The sequence below is a fragment of the Callorhinus ursinus genome, unplaced genomic scaffold (assembly GCF_003265705.2).
Source record: "Callorhinus ursinus isolate GAN/ISIS: 27379988/994484 unplaced genomic scaffold, GSC_fseal_2.0 scaffold12, whole genome shotgun sequence".
Taxonomy (NCBI): Eukaryota; Metazoa; Chordata; class Mammalia; order Carnivora; family Otariidae; genus Callorhinus; species Callorhinus ursinus.
This window is the reverse complement of record NW_027397074.1, coordinates 13,325,947-13,344,872: the sequence shown is the minus strand read 5'-3', so window position 1 is coordinate 13,344,872 and position 18,926 is coordinate 13,325,947. Positions and strand designations below refer to the sequence as shown.

Here is an 18,926-nt window from a genome sequence, read left to right as displayed (position 1 = left end):
GCTCAAACGTCCGAGGCTGCCGCACAGACGGAGTGCACAGGGTGGCCAGCCCGGAAAAACATGCCTCAGCGTGGCCGGAGCTACATTTAATCCACGCTGCTGACAGCCTGCGCGCCGGCAGGGATGGACTTCGTTCGGCACGCTGGGGGAGGACTGGCGTGCGCAGAGGAAAGGGGGGCCGAGGGCTGGGGGAGGAGATCGGAAGGGGAGAGGTAATCCCCGGCGTTTTGAGCATCCCCTTTTTAGAAAGACTGAGTCTCTCCCAGGACAGCTGCTGCGGTCACACCACAAACTTAAAAGCCACCCTCCCGCTCGGAGCGTGCCTTTCCTCGCCACACTCGCCTCCCCAAAGCTCCAGCTGGTGCCTGGCTCCCCGCCTGTCCCGTCTCGGCGCTCCGGAGCCAGCAGCGCCCCCTGCCTCCGCGTCTGGCCTCTGCGGCCGCAGCCTCCGCGCTCCGTCAGGGCCGCCGGCGGCTCCGCGGCTCAGCCAGGGCTGCGTCTCAGAGGAGCTCGCGCCGGTGCCCGGGTCGCCGCCGCGCACGCCCACAGCCTGCAACCCCTTCCTCTCTTCCTGAAAGGACATCTGGCCCAGAGAGAGGGGGAGAAGAGTTCGCGGCAGGTAAGGCTGGCTTCTGGTCACCTGCTACCCCAGTGGGAGGGCGCGCTGGGGACCGCAGAGTTAAGCAGGGGTGACTGGATCTGGGGGTCCGAAGTGAGGATGCGCAGCCCTAGGAGATAAGGAACCGTCCTGGGACGCAGAAAGCGCCCCGGAGCGGAGCGCCCGCGGGGTGGGCGTGCGGGGGAACAGGCTAGGAATCAGTGCGCTTAGGAGCGGACGGCCTGTGCTCGCCGCGCCGGGGACAGCGTGGCGGCGGGGGCGCAGTCCCACCTCCCCGCTGCCGCCGCGGGCGGCTCCTCAGCCCAAGCCGCCCGCGGCCAACACAGACCAAAGTTTTCCTCTTGAGACGCGCCGGGGAACTTCACTCTGTTCCTCGCTCCCTCCGTCGCCTGGGCGGCAGGAGAGTGCGTTTGAACGTGCTCTGTGGCTTCCGCCGGCTGCAGGTTCATTGGGAGACGCGATGGTGGGGGACCTTCTGGGGAGGACTTGACCAGGGGCATCTGCGCCCTTCGCTCCCTCCTTTTCCCGCGGGCTGGGGGAGGGGACAAGGAGACCGTAGCGGTTGTTTTTGTTGTGGTGCCTTGGGGGCGGGATGGGCGACGCCTTTTTTCCTCGCGAAGGAATCGCGACGCTCCTCTGATGGAAGCGTGCATCCTTCTAGACCCTGAAGGTCGTGTTAAGAGTCAGACGCCAGCCACGAAACCGGCTGTCTGGGAAATGCGGTTATTGCAAAACGCACTCCTGCTGGAGCGGGGCATCCCTTGGTAGCCTCGGCTTGGGTCGCGCGGGAAAGGCTCGGATTGACTATTGCTGGGAATTTAACGCAGTGGATCTACGCCCTCCCCGACCCCCGGCCCCGGGTGTCCACTCCCGACCCCTTCCCTGCCCTCCCGGAGTCGAAGCGTTATCGGGCTGCCCTGGCAGTGCGAGGGCTGTTTTCGGCACTGGCAGATTCTCCTTCCCTGGTGACTTGTGTTCAGCCTCGTGGGCTGAGTTGCTCTGCTTCCGTCCCAGCGCTGAAGGGACTTGACAGGAGGAGGAGGAGACGCTACGCTGTCGCCGGCGAGCTAGGATCCAAGGGGCTGGACGCGAGCCGCGCGCCCAGCAGCCGGGGCCAGTGAGGCCCCAAATTCCTGGTTACGGAGATCCGAGTTAAGTCCGCGAACTTTTCGCCCTTTAGCCGGGAGTGAAGCGAGGACTCTTCTCCACCAAAGCCCCTCCCACCCTTCCTTAGCTTGTCCGGGCTGTTTGCACTGGCGAAGGAAGGGGGGCTTAAAAGTCTCAAGTTTAGCCGCAAAGGCTTCTCTTCCTGACTGGGTTTGTGGGGGAGGCCCGAACGGGGAGGAGAGGAAAGGGTTATGGGGAAGTAGAGAAGGGATGAGACCCCCTCCTGGGTCTGGCGCTGCTGTTTTGTAACCATGGCAACCGCCGGGGCGGGAGCGGTCAGAGCCTTATGGGTTCCGCACGTGGAAGGAAAAATGTGAAGGGTGGGAAGGGAGAGAGCCGCATGTCATCACTCCAGTGATGCCTTCGCTTCTTCCGCAGTTCCGAGGCCAGACATCGAAAAGAAGAGCAGGAAGGGTTGGGGTTGGAAGTGAGCAGTCCCAGGCAGGAGTTGCTTTAAGTCTGTTCAGCCTTGGAATCGTGGAGACTCCTCCCAGCAGCTAGAACTGGCCAGAGGAGGCATCGCTGACAAGCTCCAAAGTGACGGCCCAGGTCAGGGAGATGGGTAAAGACCTTGGCCCTTGGAAGAGAAAGGCCAGGAAAAACAGGAAGGTGATGTGGGAAGAGATAAGAATAGGGTCAAGAGGTAGCTGAGAGACAATAAAACGGTACTGCTTTGGACTGCCAACATTTCAAATGGAATTTGCCCGTTTATGAAATGGAAAATTGGTGTAGAAGGGAAGGGACATTTATCAAACACTCCACTGCATCCTAGGTGCTTTATCCGTTATCACGATGAAGATTCCCAACAGTTCTACACAAAGTGTCATTATTCTCCTTATTTTTTAGATGGAAAAAAGCAAAGACACACAGAGTTAGAAATGGGTGGTGTCCCATTTTGGTTTTTGCAATACTAACAACAAATGGTCATCCTTAAAAATGGAATTGATGATTAGGGGAGTAGACAAAGCAGTTATTCTCATTTTAGAAATGAGAATAGTCAGATGTAAGAGTGTTAATTGATATGTCCAAATATAAACTAGTAAGGGGCAGAGCTGAGACTGGAACTGTTTTACCTTAAGGTGGCTCACCCTTCAGGGACTTCAGGAAGCTTTCCGTGACTCCACTTAAAGAGAGGCCCTTTCTAAGGTTAGTTTGATACTGCATCTGTATATTATAGTTACCAGGGAAGAACATCCAAGAATTTAAATGGAATCCATGATTGAGGATTGGTACAAGCCACATCAAGTCTGCAGGCCGAGAATCATTTACACGTGGTATTAATAATCTATATTTACACAGGTCTTATTGTACCTTATAGGAATTATTAGTGGCTTTAATCATATTTGTAAAGGAAAAATGAAAACAAAAGAAACATATTTTGTCAAATAGTAACCCCATGGCTATATTGAGAAAATTTCCTGAAGTTAATGGAGTTTTCCTTAGTCTATTTATTGTCTTCATGACCTAAAAACTCACTTCATGTTTTGGCACCACTGGTTCACCTTTGTAAAATCCATTGTCCACCCATTTAGGAGAACTAATAGTGTGACTCCTTTTACCTTCGCAATGACTCTCTGAGAGAGGTCAAGGAAAAGTACCTGGCAGTGCAAAATGTTTTGGAATTATCAAGAAACCATAATCAATAGCAGCAGAAACTAAGGGTCAAAGGTAGAGACATAGGGGCGCCTGGGTGGCCCAGTCCTTAAGCGTCTGCCTTCGGCTCAGGTCGTGATCCCGGGGTCCTGGGATGAGCCCCGCATCCGGCTCCCTGCTCCGCGGGAAGCCTGCTTCTCCCTCTCCCGCTCCCCCTGCTTGTGTTCCCTCTCTCACTATGTCTCTCTCTGTCAAATAAATAAATAAAATCTTTAAAAAAAAGAGAAAAAAAAAGGTAGAGCCATAATTATGTGGATTTTATTTTGCCTTCTTGCAGAATTGCCTTTATAGGTACATCTTAGTTAATGAATTTGCTTTATATATTTTTGCATGGAAAAATGCACAAAGATAAATTGAATTTTTAATCTCTGTGCGTGTGTGTAGGGCTGGTAAGCATGGGGGTGGGAATTATTTTTGGTGGCAAGGAAGGTCAGGAATATAAACAATTACAAGGCAGAGGAAGCACATGTACTGTTTCCAAAGACAGGCTAACAGATCAACTATAGGTTTGAACTTGAGTCATGAAGCTGAATTACTCTCACATCGTCTCATTGTTTGGGGCTGGGGTTAAACTGAGGCAGGAAGTTTCAGGGTACCTCCTTTTTATTTTTCATACTGTGTTCTCATTCTACATGGGCATTTGTTAACCAAAGAAAGGTTTACCACAGACCTGAAGATGTTTCTGACGAATTGGCAAGTATCTCTGTCCACCAGTGTTTGTATACTGCTTGTACAGAGTTAGTGGATTAAGCCTCATCCCCATTTTTATTAAGTATTTGGAATATCAGATTTTCAGTTTCAAGAGGAAAACATTCCAATTGGTGCTGATTTAATAAATATTAGTATGTCTTCAAGTTGTTAGTTACAGGTTCATTATTTTGAGAAAAACAAATGTGACTCTCAACTTTACTGTTCTGTCTGGAAAATATAATGGTGTGCTGATATATGTTCTTTGGTAAGTGCTCTTGTCAATTAATAAATGATTTATTTAATGAATAAGAGTAACCATAGCTCTATTTTGAAAAATTATTATTCTTTCCATAAATACCTGGAGCTATACAGATTACCCCAATAAAATAGTAAGTTTTTCAACAGTGAGTAACATATTCCTTGAAAGAAAAAGAAATATCCACATTTGTGATATAAGTAGTAATAGCAATAATAATGATTGACCATGGGCCAAACTTGTTAATCACATTTCTTCCGACCTCAAATTTTGGTTAAAAAAATACTCTACTAACCTAGGAAACCTTGGCCAAAATCCCTTTCTTTTTATATCACATCATACCTTTCAAGCCAATATTCTGAGTTTCCAATAATTTATTTTTTCTTTACTTTTGTTGTTTATGATCCCTGACTAGATCATAAGAACCTTGAAGGAAAGAATTGGTCTTTAACTTTTTATACCTTCAGGTTAGTACAATGCTAAACATATTCTAGATGCTTAACACATACTGAAGTCTAATTCATTAACTAAACATTTAATACAGTGATTCTGAATCACTTTTTGCCTATGAAATATCAGATTAAAGATCTTTGGTTTTATACCTTACTTTTTCTGAGCTTTTAGGAAGGGAAGTTTTCTCTTATAGTTGTGTTTTACCCTTTCATAGAAAAAAGTGGTGAAATGCTGAGTGTTTTATCGTAATGCGTATTATACAGAATGGTGTAATAATCGTGTGAAATAGGTATATAAGAATTTTGTAAACTGTTGCGTGCTACAAAGAAGTAATTCTTTCTCTTTTAAATTTCTGTGTTTTTTAAAAGGACCCAGTTAACACATGAGAATCTACATCATCTGTGTCCATATTAGTTCACCTTAACTTTAAGTACCTAAGTAATAATTAGAAAGGATATAACTAAAGCAACATTCACTATAAACAGGAAATACACTGATAAGCAAATGCAATGACTTTGAAATGATTTTGAAATTTCATAATAATGAGATATACTTAAATAATAGACAATTATAAATATAAATTATTAAAACATAAAGTTAAGTACTTAAAGAAGCTAACATATGTAATGAAGCATACTATTCATACTTAGACTTTAAGTGATTTTAATGACTTTTAACCTATCTTTCATTAATATCTTTATTTCCATGTTAATAATATTTAATAATTTCTAATAGTCACAGACCAGGGTATCTTTAACAAATTGACTAATCTTTCACTGGTGAATTTAGACAGTTTGCTCATTCTTTTGCAAAGCTCAATAAAATACAAGTATTACCCTCAGACAGAAATGCATAAAATAAACTGAGAATTAAGTGACCTAGAAGAGTCCGATAGATTCAGAGTCTGAATCTATCATCTTTTTAAGATGTGGTGTCTTCTTCAGAAATTAGGAATAATTTACTTTATGTTCTTTTTTTCTTCTATAGGTCATTTAATGTAATAACTTCAAATTTTATATTTTTAAAACTGGTGGTTAATAATGTTTTCTATTAGTGGGTTTTACTAGCAAATCACAGGAAAAATGGAAACATTTGCTATATTTTTCTAATTAGATAGAATTAAGCATCATTAAATGGTACTATTACTACTAAGAACGAAGTCAATAAAATAAGCAAAAATGTCTAAAGTACTGAGAGTCTTAAAAGAAATATAGTACTCTTTCATGGAAAATAAATGGTGTAGGTATATGAAGGTGACATTATTAATCTACCATCAGATAAATGTCTGATTTATTTTTTCTATATTAATTATGCATTTTACTAGGTCTCCTTTTCAGTTAATCTTTTGCATATCTTAAACAGCTTTTAAGTATTTTGATGTCATATTTGGTTCAGAAATGAGCCTGCATGACTGGCATCTAATTACTGAGTTTTAAACATCAGTAGTTGCAAACATACTACATTAGCAGAAATTAGACTACTAGAATTGTTCAGTAGAGATATTGTCAAGTGTTACCTTAGTGATGAAGAGATAGAGAAGTAGTATAATCCATACATTCATTATCAGCATGTATGAACTGCTTGAAAATAAAGTTCAAAGTGCCCTCTTGAGTTGCTTAAATAGTTCCACAGAGACCTTTTTTTACATATTATGTTGACAGTTGAACCCATGCCTGATGATGTATAATCTCAAATTGTATTTAAATGGTCTGGTTTTCTGTGATAGAACATACAAAATCAGTGAGACTCTTACTCCCACTTTTTGTTTCTCACCCTTATCGTAAAGGCCAGTCTGTACCACGTGAAATTCAGGCATTCTTGGGTTTTGGCATTTGTTATTATTGTTGCTTTTGGATAAATGTTTGCTCTTCATATCTGAATTGATTGTTCTGTGAAAGAAAGAAGTGTTTTCTAAAATGAATACTATTCTTATTTGGAGAAACACTCTCAATTTTGAAATATAACACTTCATTTCAAAGATAGATATTTGGAAAACCCAGAATTCTTTGTTTACTTGTAATGCTAAATACTGGGTCTATAGAAATTGATACTAATTTGAGTTTTCTTGTTGAAATGGGCACATTTTTTTTGTAAATCATATTTTTATAGTAATAACTTTCATCCCAGATATAGTTCCTGATCCTTACTGAAAAACTGGAAAATACAGATAAGCATAGAGAAGTGTTAGTAAAACTTCATTCATAAACCTACAGATGTATGTTAATTCTTAGCTTAAAAATGAAATTTATTTACTTACTAAACGTGAAATTGATTTGAAAAATAAATTTTATATGTGCCACTTAGTGCCTAGGTCTTGTTTTCTAATGATATTCTCCAATAAAAGGAACCAGAGATTCTTGGAGAAATGGCTGATTCAAGGACTGGGGCAGGAAATATATATCGTGAGCCTAGAGCTTCTTGTAGTGCCAAAAAATAAAGAAGTGCTCAATACACACATACACTCACCACCACCACCACGACCACCACTACCACTTAACACACAATGATGGGAGATGTCAGAGACAGAGCCAAATGAGAGAGCTCCCAGTGGCCAAAGCTGGAACAATTTGAGCAAAAAAAGTAAAGTTGTACTGAGTATAACCCAAAATGTAAAATAAGTATCCATGAGACGATGCTAATATCAATAAATGGTCGAATACATTAATAAATGGAGAAGGGACAAATCTCCCATGCGGAATTTCAAATAATTTATGGAAATACTCTGTTCTCAAGGAAGGGAAGCATAACTCCCTACTTCTGAAGTGTAAGCTGAGAATGGTCTCTTCCTCCAAACAGTACAGTATGGAAAGGGGGAAAATGGTATTTTGTAGTGGGTGAGCAAGCCTGACAAACACTATCTCAGCCAGCTGATCAAGGTCAACATCAGTCACAAAGCATGTTGATAGAATGTGCTCCTGATAGGATGGGATAAAAAGGACACTTTTGCAGTCTCTCTCCCAAAACCCCATAACCCCAATAGAACCACGAGAAAAACATCAGACAAATTCCAACGGAGGGGGGCAACCTACAGTATACCTAACCGGTACTCCTCAAACCTGTCATGATCATCAAAACCAAAGAAAGTCCGAGAATTTGTCACAGGCAGGAGGAAGGAAGCCAAAGAGACAGGGACTAAATGTAGTGTGATATCCTGGATGGGATCCATGAAAAGAAAAAGAGGTAAACATTAAGGAAATCAGAATAAACTATGGGCTTTAGTTAATAATAATGTATCAGTATTGGTTCATTATAACAAATGTCCATAAGATATAAAAATAATAGTGGAAACTATTGTAGGGTGTGGGTTTAGGGGGACTCTGTACTATCTTCTCAATGTTTTTGTACATCTAAGACTGTTCTAAAAATAAAGTCTTTTTAAAACTCATATTTGAAAGCATATAGATTAAGCGTGGTGAGAAACTGTATAAGAAGCGAACCATTCTCTGGTTAGCAAGGCTAATGTCATTCAGTTAAACGCTTAATTTAGTCCCCTAGTTCAAAGCACTACTATTTTGCCTTTTTTTTAATACTAAATATTATACATCTTATTATGGTAAACACATATTTTGAATGAGCTGCTCTTCTTATAATTACTTTTTAGAAAGGAAATGTAGTATTTTGATTACTAAAAAACATTCAGATTACCATTATTATAGGTTTTAGTGAAAAGAAAGTGTGTGTCTTAGTCATGTCCTATAAATCAATCTTAGATATTAAAAGAGAAGGCAGACATTTTCTACTTCTGCCCTTGCTATTTTATTGATATTGACGAGATCCATCACCCGTGCCAGATGTCTTTAGTTCTAGATGATGATTATGCTTCCAAAATTCTTGCCAGAATGACTCAGTGACTATTTATTCTTTTTACCCCTCTTTGAATCTCAAGTTCATCTACTGCATTAAGTATGTTAAATATTATTAGTGTGTGTGTGTGTGTGTGTGTGTGTGTAGTGTTTCTCATTTTTCCCTCTCTATAGATCACACGTTATTCCTTCTCTTCCCTGTGTTCCAAGTTGTTTCTGTTTTTAAAAAATCGCAGTTTCACTCTCTTGGAGTAAGCTCTTCTTACAGTTAGACTGAAAGTCCTGTCATGTTGCCTTTCTTAGCTAAGTTTTTATACTGGTATCTAATTTTTGAGTGTTACCTCATATTTATAATTATTTAAGAGTTATCTGACTGTGCTTTATAGTTAACTATAGTTTCTGCTGAATTTGTGTTCTACTGTGGCAATTGTTGAAAAGTTTAGCTATGCTTTTTTTTTTTTCTGTTTCTAGTTTGTATGAGTCATAGCATAAAAAACACATTTGAAGAACTTGTTCAGGAAAAGTCATGGAAACCAATCCCAGAATATGTGACTAAAAGCCCTCTTTTTTGGTATGACCCCACTGGATTTCCTGAAATAATGAAAGCATCTGAGAAAGAGCCAGATCAATATGACTAATATGATCTGGGTTCTCAGTAGAATCTTAGATAAAGGGTTTTCATTTTGGTTACACAAAATAATTGAATACATTTTTTTAGAAAGAGAGATCCTGCCTATGGTAATTTAACCTAGTCAGAAAGAGGAATGGAGAAATCTAATACTCTGACCAAAATCTTTTAAAATGCATACCAGAGACTATCCTGTCGTCTCCTTTTTTACTTCCTATCAATGTATTTTCAAGTAATCGATGACTTGTGAATACCTAATTATAACTAGAGTACCTTTTTAAAAATCTTCGTAAATGAAAATAATCATCTCAAACCTTATCGATTTTGAGATTTGACTCGGTGTCAGATGACAAAATCTTTAAATGGTGCAATTGTGTGCTTATTAATTTTATCATTGACATATATTCTGATTCAGAATTCACTCTTTTGGCCCCACTAGCGTCTGTCTTATAGTTTCATGTATTTCCCTTATTATAATTGAATTAGTGTTACAAGTTGCTCTCCAAGCTGGATGGTAGAAAGTTAAAGCCAGACTAGTCTGTGTGCAGAAGTATTTGCATGATGAAATCATGTAAGATATTATTTATGATGTTGAAGGGGGAAGTTAATACAAATCAACTTTTGAAGTTAAGACTTTTATCACCTGTAAAGTAGCTGTTCAAAAGCATTTGTGCTGGATATACAGATGAGAGAATAACATTTTATTTCACAGAGCTGTGGGGATTGTTGTCTTAGACTGTACTGTGATGAGGTTTGGCAGGGACTGTTCATTGTTCAGGTTTTAAAAAGGGCAAGTTTTTGGCAGGAGTAACTTGCATAGAAGAGAAATGCTCTGCATACACATGTGCACTCAATAAACCCTTCAGAGAACTTGGGCTAAGATATTATGGATTCCTCACTCCACCCTACCCCCTGTCTTGAGATGTTGACTGTTTAGAGCCCTTTTGTTGTGTCACTATCATAGAGGCCTTTTCATATTCCAAGAAATGGTACTTTGGACTCATATTTCTAAGGTTATTAGAGTATAGTGAGTAGTCATTTCATATCCTGTGCACTTTCACTTGAAATGTATTAAAAATAACAATTGCAATCAGATCTGCTTTTCCCTAATATTTATCAGTCACACAACCATCACCTCCATGATAGCCAACATTTGTCCTTTCTATATGTTTGTGACCCTTGATTATGTCCAATAATCAAAAATGAAGATGTAGAATTTCCCTTTTTTCCTTTATTGTGTACATGCAGTGTTGAAAATGTTTGTGCTTTAAGTACCTAATGTATTAGGACAAGCAAAACCAAAAAGTGTTGTAATTGCCCCAAATCAATAAGCAGGACAAGACAGCCTCAACCCCATGGGCGTACATTCTCTCTACTCCTTCCTCCTGGGGCTTTGGCTGCACTGATTTCTCCTTTCACTTAGAATCATTTTGCCTTTTACTGCCACCACCTCTCCTGGCCCCTCACTGTTGCCCATTCTTCTTACCACCTTCACATGCATTCCCTAACTCTTGCCTGAGAAAGTGCTTTTCATTCAAATTCCATCCCCTTGTCCTTAAGATCTTTTCCAGTCCCCAGTAATTATTACCCTCTCTCTTACTTCTAGGATCACAAGACTAAGTTTCTCAAGGATAAGAATCAAATGGTTACTGTGACATCGTTCATGTTCCCATAGCATATCACCAAGTTTTGTATGTAATAGGTACACCGTCTCTGATACTTGAAATTATTCCATTCAGAACCCATGCCTCTGTTTTTTCCTCTTGTCACTGCTTTAGATGTGCAGTTCATCATAAAGTTCATTTCACGTGTACCTTCCTTCATCACAAAGGTTATTTCACATGTATCCATATTATTTTTGAGCCATCCTAACTCTCCTTCCCTTTCCGTCTCTTGCAAAGTATTTATCCAGCGCCTGCACTGGGCATCGTGAGAGTCACTGATGAAAGATGAAAAACATGGCTCCCCTCGAGTGGCCAATCATAAAAGGATTCATGATCATTATGGGTCACATCAAATCTCTTTAGGATCTTAAATACAATAAACAAAAGTTCTATTCATACTGTTGGTCTAGAGCCTGGCCTTTTTAAAAAGTATGTCATCTTCTTCTTAACTTCTGTTTTTCTCTCTGTGGTGCTTATGGCCCAAGTGTCATCTCAAGTCCCGAGTTTTCTCTTGGGTCTCAAAGATTGCGCCATACCACTTCAGTGCTTGTGGGTTGGCCTTCATTGCTCAGTACGCCACTTATAAAGGAGGTTTCTCTGTTAGCTGAAAGTTTCAGAGTCTTTGATTAGTGTAACTTGAAACTGGGGCTTTAAAGTGTGGGAGGGAATGTGGTGCCGTCGTTGAGACTCTGCTCTGTGAAAGCAGACAGCCTGGGTTCAGCTCTGAGTTCTGTCACTGCTGAGCAGTGTGATTCAGACACGTGACTCGACCTTTCTATACCTGTTTCCCGAATTTCAGCTGGGGGTTCGTGAAAGTGCTAACCTCATAGGAGCATTGTGAGGATTAAATGGGTTAATGTAGGAAAATCAAATGCTGTACAGTACATTGCAATATCTGTGAGTATTATCTCTTCTTTATCCTTACTCAGGTTATGCAAATTGCACATCAGGTCAGATTCTCATACCATCTACAAACTGTTCCAGTTACCTTCTTGTTCTTTATCTGCTGAATTCCCTTCATCTCATTCAAAGTATAGTCCTTTGGTGACCTCACTGTTTCTTTCCTGCATAATAGAAAGACATTTTAGGATTGACTATTACCACCTCCTTATTTTGCACAGAAGTGCATTTAAAGAGACATACAATTGACCCTTGAACAACATGGGTTTGAACGGCACAGGTCTGCTTATATGCACATTTCTTTTCAACAAGTTATATCAGAACATTTTTCAGAGGTTTACAACAATTTGAAAAAGCTTATATAGCATAGAATAATCAAAAAAATTAAGAAGTTATGTTGTGAATGCATAAAATATATGTAGATACTAGTTTATTTTTTCATTTACCATAAAATATACACAAATCTACTAGAAAAGTTAAAATATATCAATGTATCATGGTGCCGTTCACAGTCGAGAGAAATGTAAACAAACGTAAAGATGCAGTATTAAATCATAACTGCATAAAATGAACTGTAATATATACTGTACTACTGAAACAGTTTTGTAGCCACATCCTGTTGTTATTGCAGTGAGCTCAAGTGTTGGGAGTATCCACTAAAAACACGCTGTGACACTAATCATCTCCATGTGAACAGTTTGTCTCTTCAGTAAATTTCGTATCATAGTAAAAATGACCTCTTGGGGTTCTCACGTATTCACTGTGTTTAGTGCAATACCGTAAACCTTAAATAAAACCATGGGAAACATTTGAAGGTTAGTGATGCTGGAAGTACCCACGGGAAGCAGAGAAAAGTCATGATGTTACAAGAAAAAGTTGAAATGCTGGATATGTACCATAGATTGAGGTCTGTAGCTGTGGTTGCCACCATTTCAAGATCAATGAATCCAGTGTAGGACCACTGTAGGAAAAAGAAAAGGAAGTTAATTGAGGCCATCATTGCAGCCATACCAACAAGTGCAAAAAAACCTTCCACTTTTTGCAGAACAGTGTTTTTTTTAACTCTTATTGAAAATGTAGCAAAAAAAGAGAAAAGAAAATGTAGCTTTTATGTAGGTGCAGAGTTGCTATAAGAAAGGCTTACCGATAGACTCTAATAGGATTTGAGAAAAAGTAGTCATTATATGACAACTTAAAGCAAAAAGAAGGTGAAGGATCTAAAGCTGGAAAACGTAATGCCACAGAGGATGATTTCATAATTTCAGAAAGAGGTTCGGCTTAAAAAATGTCAAGATAAGAAGAGAAGCAGCTTCCGCCAACCAAGAGGCAGCACTTGAGTTCTCATACGCCATTACAAAAATTGAGGAGAATGGATATCTGCCTGAACAGGTTTTTAATGCAGATGAAAGTGCTTATTCCAGGAAAAAGTGCCATAAAGGACATTTGTTAGTAAGGAAGAGAAGTGAGCACCAGGATTAAAGGCAAGAAAGGATAAACTAACTCTACTGTTTTGTGCAAATGCCGTTGGAATTATGATCAAGACTGTCCTTATCTATAAAGCTGCTCACCCCTGAACCTTCAAAGGGAAAAGATAAACACCAGCTGCCAGTCTTTGGTTGTATAACAAGGCCTGGACAACAAGAACCCTTTCTCTGGATTGGTTCTATCCATGCTTTGTCCCTGAAGTCAGGAAGTACCTTGTCAGTAAGGGACTGCCTTTTAAGGTTCTTTTGATATTGGACAATTCCTCTAGCTACCCAGCACCCCATGAACTTAATTAACACCAAAGGCATCAAAGGGCTCTACTTGACCCCAAACATAATGTCTCTAATTCAGCCTGTAGATTAGGGGGTCTTAAGGACTTTTAGGTTCATTACACATGGTACCCTAATGAAGGGATTGTCAACATTATGGAAGAGAACCCCAATAGAGAACATCATGAAAGTCTGGGAGGATTATACCATTGAAGATGTCATCCTTATAGAAAAGAACTGTGAAAGGCATCAAGCCTGAAACAATAAATCCCCGCTGGAAAAAACTGTCCAGATGTTGTGCATGACTTCACAGGATTTATGACAAAGCCAATCAAGGAAATCATGAAAGAGATTGTGGATATGGCAAAAAAAAAAAAAAAAGGTGTCGAGGGGGAGATGAAGGGCTTCAAGATATGTTTGGATCTTGGAGAAACTGAAGAGCTAGTAGACACTATACCAGAAGAGTAACAGAAGACAACATGATGAAGATGAGTATTTTTGTACCAGTGCCAGACCTGTGAGGAAAAAAGACACAGAAGAAGTAGTGCAGAAAACAAGCTGACATTAGGCAATCTGGCAAAAGAGGTCCAATTATTCAAGACTGCCTTTGACTTCTTTTACAGTGTGGACTCTTCTATGATAAGGACACTGAAACTAAAGCAAATAGCAGAAGAAGGATTGATACTATATAGAAACAGAATTTTTTTACAGAAATGAAAAAGCAAAAAAAAAAAAAATCAGACAGAAATTCTGATGTATTTCCATAGAGTTACACCAAGTCGGCCTGCCTTTCATGCCTCCCTTTCTACCTCCTCTACCTCTTCCACCTCCACCAACCCTAAGACAGCAAGACCAACTGCCCCTCCTCCTCCTCTTTAGCCTACCCAATATAAGGATCCAAGGATGAAAACTTTATGATGATCCACTTCCACTTAATGAACAGCAAATAATCATCATGCTGTATAGTTAATAAACCTATCTGTTGTGGACATATGTATCCTTATTGAAAATCTAGTAACTGCATGGCAAAAACTGTAGGAGATGTTTCTGTGTCATCATCATCACTGTAGTCATCGTAGAACATTGTGTGCATGAAGTGAGTAATATTTAATACAAAGTTAGTGTGTCAGTTGTCTTGCTGTTTTATAACTTTGCTTTCAAAGAATTATATTACCATACAGTATGCCTCTCTCTCTGGTAAATGGAGGAATTGTGTATTCACCAATCATCACAGGTAAGTGGTTTAAAAAATGTAACAATATTTCCAATACTGTATTATGAATGACTGTAATACTGTATGCCATAAAAATTTTATAACAATTCATTCATTAGTGTATAGGCTAGGCTACTATGGAATAATTATATTGATTACACTAGACTGCCATAAAGCAATCATATAGATGCTACTTCATTATCAGCGCATCAGTTATTATGCCGGTAAATAAATATGAATTTTTTTCACATTACCTTTTCATTTTTGATGTCTAATGTTAGTAATACTGTAATATCTACAGTGTTTTGTACCATATGAGAGAATATTGATGCAGCTGCTAACAGACGATTCATCTTAGAAAAAGATGATGTAACTTACAGTATTGATAAGTATAGTATAGTACTGTAACTGTATTCTCTCTTCCTTATGATTTTCTTAACATTTTCTTTCCTCTAGCTAACTGTATTATAAGAATACAGTATATAATACATACGACATACAAAATGTGTGCTAATGGACTGTTTATGGTATTGGCAAAACCTCCAGTCAACAGTAGGCTGTTAGCCAGTAAGTTTTTGGAGAGTCAAAAGTTATATGAGGATTTTCAACTGTGTGGAAATCAGCACCCCAACCCCTGCATTGTTCAAGGGCAAACTGTAGTTTGTCAGCAATTGCAACAGACCATGATACAAGGATGCAAAAAATCCAGGGCAAAGGATCCCATCAGTACTAGTTTTGTCACAGAAGAAACAGCTAGTTATAGAGGTTAAGCAGCAAGTAATAAAATCCTTAGGCACCCCATCTAAATTTGCAGACTTATTTCTTAGCATCCCCCCTTTCTCATTTAGCTGTCTACTGCTGGATTTGTAACATTTCATATATCCTTGCTGTGCCCCATCCCCCAAGTAAGCAATACAGATTTGCTCAACACAGCTTTCCTCCCCCTTCTTCCTTTCTTTTACCCAATGCGTAGGTATTCCTTTAGCCCTGTAATATGGGCCTGCTGCCGATTTGATCCCCTTGCTCACAGTTTACTTCCACTAGCTTATCCCTGTATTTCTCCTAATGAGGTATTGCTCTTGAAATGTTTCAATGAATGCTCTCACTATGCTCCAGTTTCAGAATATCCTATTTTAGTCCCCTTTGTAAGGAGTGAAGGGAAACAAAGTGACCTAATTCACTGTCCACCACTAGAGGGGCTGGAAATCGGCCCTGCAACATTCTCCTGAATTTCAGTCTCATGCCCAGGGACCAGGCTTTTCCAGACCACATACCGGTGCTGAACTTGCCCTACTTGAGCTATCTAACTACTAAGAGAGCCTGGGATCCCTACTCCCTAAATTTTGGACTCCAGGGAACCTTGCAGAAACCTGCGGTACAGCACTTAGGGATGAAGTTCACTAAGGGAAGCTAAGCCCTTATCTCTCTCAAGGGGGAAGTTTAGGAAGAGCCGAGAGATAAGTAAGTAACTCCCGCATCTCGCTGTAAGCAATCTAACATGCAAAGAGCATCTTTGTCTCATGTTGCCTCATCTACTTGGCAGCTCTCTGGAATACAACTAATAGGAGCAGCAAGTGTGTTAATCAATGATGGTTTCCAGAAATTGAACTTAAAGGTCACTTCAGCTTCTGCACAAGTGGAAGTGAAACTGAATATGTTTTATGGGAAAATACTTGTCTAATGCCTTTCTTGGTACTGTTTCATATTAGTCTATTCCCTTAATTGTCACTTTTGCATAGGAATCTTCATCGATATATTAATAATAATTTATAAATTATGTATCTTATGTTAATTATATATCTTGTATCAGTAATAACTTATAAAACCATATTCTATTTCACAAGAAATAAAATGTTTTAGAGATCAGATAAATAGGATTTATTTGAAATAATTTCTAAATATTTGCTAAATAATCATAAAGCTAATCACTTTCTCTCTATATCTATCACTCTCTCAGTACATATACCTTTAGAATGTGGCATTTTCTCTTCTATGACTTCTTAAGGATAATTTGTTAGAGCAAATCAAGAGAAGGAACAATTTTAAAGAATAGATTCGAGAGTCAGTTTACTTTGTTTTATTTTTTAACTTTACTCTTATTCCTAGTGTTTTTTAATTACTTTAGCGAGTAAATATTTACAAATCTGCTGGTTTGTCTCTTGATGGAATTTTAAATAAAGGCAATAATTTACATTATTTTTCTGTATGTTTTGCTGGGGCAAGAAAGGTTTCTTTTTCAGATGATTACTTTTAGGCACCATTCATAGGGACCAGCCAGGCTAGCAGTGGGTTTTCTAGGTAGTTCCAGGGTCACTACAAAAAGAGGGATCTGAGTTAAGGTAATGATTTTTTTTCCAAGACTGTAGCCCAGGACTGAAGACAGGTAGGGAAGGTGGGAAAACCCTTGAGCTACTCTGCAGCTTGTTATTTGGGGGCCCTTCTAATTCCTGGATTGTATCTGACCGCTCCTTCTTCCACTAGGTCATGGTTCCCCTTTCTTTTTCTCCCACTAATTGCACTTTGCCTAAAGTTCTGTCTTTTCTTTCTGCAGACTCTTCTCACTGATCCATCCACTTTCCTCATTTCAGTTATTATTTAAATGGGAAAGACACATAAATTATTAAGCCTGAACTCCATCCTGGTCTTGGTCACTCTGCTAGTTAGTGCTTTTTCCAGTAGGTCCTAATTTAAGTCTATTGACCATCTACTTAGCAAACAGTTTAAACTCTTATTATGATGTCACTATGTGCTTTCTTCCACTGTGGTTGTGATTTTGTACACACAAGTGTTTATGCTATATTGTGGTGGAAAAGAAGTATACTTGGAAGTCACAATTTATTATTTGGGAAAATTTGGTTATTTAACTAGATCAGCTTTGGTATACTAATATTGAATTGGAGTAAACACACTGAGTTTTGCGTTCAAAACACATGTGAGTATTAAATGAGAAAAAGTAGATAAAGAACCTCTCCCAGTGCCTGACACCATCGTTATTTTAAAAAACAACACTAATAGTTTGATTTCTTCTCACCAATATACAGTAAGCTATTCTATTGGTTGCAAAAGTCTTGGATTTTATTTCATAGGCAATCGGGAGCCCCAGAAAGTTTTTGAACTATGAAATAACCCAAGATTTGGTGTTTTAGGAAGATAAACCTAAGAATAGTTTTCGAGGAGACCAATTAAGAGACTCTTCATAGAACTAACACAGTGGTGATGAGAAGAGAAAATAAGGGTACCAGAGAAATATGAGACTATTATATCAGACTCTTACTTTTTGCAATTTGTGTATTTTGTTTATTTGTATATTTCATGATTTTGCCCTATTGTTTATTCAAAGCATTTTATTATAACAAGAATGTGGCACTCAGTATGACTTAGAACTGTTTTATATTTTTTCTCAGGACCTAGATGTGTTAACCTTCAAACTTTGTCATTGATGTTACACTTTTTGAAACGAATGTGTGTTATTTCCAGAATTAACAAAGGAACAAGTAATATCTTCCCACATAGAAGGTCTGAGGTCAGACTTGATTCCAACAGGATATAGAATACCTAATGAATTTTTTCCTGCTAAAGGAAGCTGGATATTTTAGGTTACTGAAATAATTTTTAAACATTATTTTATTTTTATTTACTTATTTATTTATTTTAGAGAAAGAGAGAGCGAGCGAGCAAGAGCCAGGGCAGTGAGGAGGGGCAGAGGGAGAGTGATAGAATCTTAAGCAGGCTCCATGCCCAATGTGCAGCCCAACATGGGACTCGATCTCACAACTGTGAGATCATGACCTGACCAAAAATCAAGAGTCAGACACTTAACAGACTGAGCCACCCAGGTGCCCCACTAAAATAATCTTTAGATACAGAGGATGGAGAGCTTGTGTAGAGAGCAACTTTAAAGCAGATATCATGAAACTGGTAGTAGAACCTATGACGATTCTTACCTAAATAGTTTGTGAAGTAAAATAGTAAATTCTTATTTTGTTGTCACATATGTTTAACATTTGGTGTCCAGTGTTGCTCATGCTGATCATCCTGAATAGAGTTCCTTCCCTTTGTCTTTTTTTCTTTTTTCTTAATCTCTTAGTATCCTGTCCATTTTTCAAAAGCTAATTCAAATCTCACC

General features: G+C 39.3%; 1 protein-coding gene across 1 annotated transcript in view; it reads left to right on the top strand.

The window, feature by feature from the left end:
• Positions 1-287: 287 nt before the first annotated feature.
• SEMA3D (semaphorin 3D) overlaps positions 288-18,926 on the top strand; it is a 197,685-nt gene continuing 179,046 nt past the window's right edge. Inside the window, exon 1 of the mRNA XM_025873256.2 lies at positions 288-619. The gene's annotated coding sequence lies outside the window, so the exon portion shown is untranslated. The remainder of the gene's footprint in view (positions 620-18,926) is intronic.